The following is a 2,647-nucleotide window of genomic DNA, read 5'->3' as shown; positions in this document are numbered from 1 at the left end:
AAAAAAAAAAAAAAAAGATCCCATGACTTAACGCCTTCTTATCCAGTTCCTGTGCCTGTGAGTTTGGGCATTTTGATGCATTTAAAGGGTGGGGTGTTTATGGTGAATAAGAGAGAGCTCATAACACAGATCATTACTTTTTGAATGTTACTGTTGTTAAGTGCTGTTGAGTCTGTTTTGACTCATAGCAACCCTATGTACAACAGAACAAAACACTGCCTGGTCTTGCACCATCCTCACAATCATTGCTATGTTTGAGCCCATTGTCGCAGGCGCTGCATCAATCCATCTTGTCAAGGGTCTTCCTCTTTTTTGCTGACCCTGTACGTTAACAAGCATGATGTCCTTCTCCAGGGACTGCTCCCTACTGATAACATGCCCAAAGTATGTGAGACGAAGTCTCACCATCTTCGCTTCCAAGGAGCACTCTGGCTGTATTTCTTCCAAGACAAACTTGTTCGTTCTTTTGGCAGTCCGTGGTTTATTAAATATTCTTCACCAATACCGTAACTCAAAGGCATCAATTCTTATTTGGTCCTCTTTATTCATTGTCCAGCTTTCACATGCATACGGCAACTGAAAATACCATGATTTGTGTCAGGCATATCTTAGTGTTCAAAGTGACATCTTTGCTTTTCCACGCTTTGAAGATGTCTTTTGCAGCAGATTTGCCCAATGCAATAAGTAGCTTGATGTCTTGACTACTGCTTCCATGAGTGTTGATCGTGGATCCAAGTAAAATGAAATCCTTTATAACAACTTCAATATTTTCTCCATTTATCCTGATGTTGCTTATTGGTCCAGTTGTGAGGATTTTTGTTTTCTTTATGCTGAGGTGTAATCCATACAGAAGACTGTAGTCTTTGATCTTCATCAGTAAGTGATTCAAGCAAGGTTGTGTCATCTGCATATGGCAGGTTGTTAATGAGTCTTCCTCCAGTCCTAATGCCGCGTTCCTCTTTATATAGTCCAGCTTCATGGATTATTTCCTCAGCATACAGATTGAATAAATATGGTGAAAGGATACAGCCGTGATATACACCTTTCCTAACTTTAAACCACGCAGTACGTCCTTGTTCTGTTAGAATGACTGCCTCTTGGTCGCTGTACAGGTTCCACGTGAGCACAATTAAGTGTTCTGTAATTTCCATTCTTTGCAATATTATGATCCACAAGTTGAATGCCTTTGCATAGTTAATGAAACACAGGTAAACATCTTGCTGGTATTCTCTGCTTTCAGCCAAAATCCATCTGACATCAGCAATGATATCCTTCATTCCACATGTGCTTCTTTTATGCCACTCAAGAGACATTCGTGGTTCACTGGTAGAATTGTCGCTTTCATGAGGGAGACCCAGGTTTGATTCCTGGCCAGTGCACCTCATGTGTAGCCACCCCCATCTGTCAGTTGTGATGCTGAACAGGTTTCAGTGGAGCATCCAGACTAAGATAGACTAGTAAGAAAAGCTGGGCGATCTACTTCCAAAATGGGACAATGAAAACCCTGTGGATTCCAAGATCTAATCTGCGGCTGATCAGGGGGATGGCTCAGGACTAGACAGAGTTTTATTCTGTTGTCCGTGGAGTCACCATGAGTCGACTGGACAGCAGCTATAAAAATAACAACAAATATATGTAGACACTGCAAAGCCATATTTGGGGAAAAAATGAATTTCTTTCTAATATTGAGAGATAAGATTAAAACATAGTATTTTCTAAACACTTATGTTCCAGGAACTTTTAAAAACATTTTATAAACATTGTATGTTTTAGATAGGGTCTCTATGAGTGGGAATCAACTTGATGCCAATGGGTTTCTTGCATGCTTTAAGAATTATCTCATTTAATATGTATATGAGGAATATGCTACAGAATTGCCATTTTAAAGTAGACTGAAATACAAAGAGATTAATTATCTTACCAACATAACTAGCTCCACTGGTGATAATGGAGTGACAATCTGGAGCTGCCAGATAGAGGATTAATAGAAATGAGTCTAATAAGGAAAGTCCAAAAAGAGTTAATAAAATATGTCAAGGTAAGAAGAACTAAAGGGTGAAAGCAGAAGGCTGCTGGAAACAGAAAACAAACCTGCGTAGGAAGCAGAGAAAGCTGCGTCAACAGAACAACCCAGCACTGGCTCTAGAGTTAGATATAGTGAGCTCTTCTATTTGCCGGTTATATTTGTATAGCTTCGCGCTGATATTTGACTCCTCTTACATTTAGTTTTATCATCTGTCAAATGGGCATAGTAAGTCCTCTCTGGGCAGAAGTGAGAATTAAATGTGTCTTAGTTATCTAGTGCTGCTATAACAAAAATACCGCAGTGGATGGATTTAACAAAGAGAAGTTTATTCTCTCACAGTTCAGTAGGCTACAAGTCCAAATTCAGGGTGTCAGCTCCAGGGGAACACTTTCTCTGTGGGCTCTGGAGAGAGGTCCGTGTCATCAATCTTCCCTTGATCTGGGAGCTTCTCTGCGCAGGAACCTCAGGTCCAAAGAACGCGCTCTGCTCCCAAGACTGCCTTCTTGGTGGTATGAGGTTCCCGTGTCTCTCTGCTTGCTTCTCTCATTTATATATCAAAAGAGATTGACTTAAGACACTACCTAATCTTGCAGACCTCATCAATATAACTAACACTAATCC

This window comes from Trichechus manatus, unplaced genomic scaffold (assembly GCF_000243295.1).
Source record: "Trichechus manatus latirostris isolate Lorelei unplaced genomic scaffold, TriManLat1.0 scaffold00034, whole genome shotgun sequence".
NCBI classification, from domain to species: Eukaryota; Metazoa; Chordata; class Mammalia; order Sirenia; family Trichechidae; genus Trichechus; species Trichechus manatus.
This window is presented reverse-complemented; position numbering follows the sequence as displayed.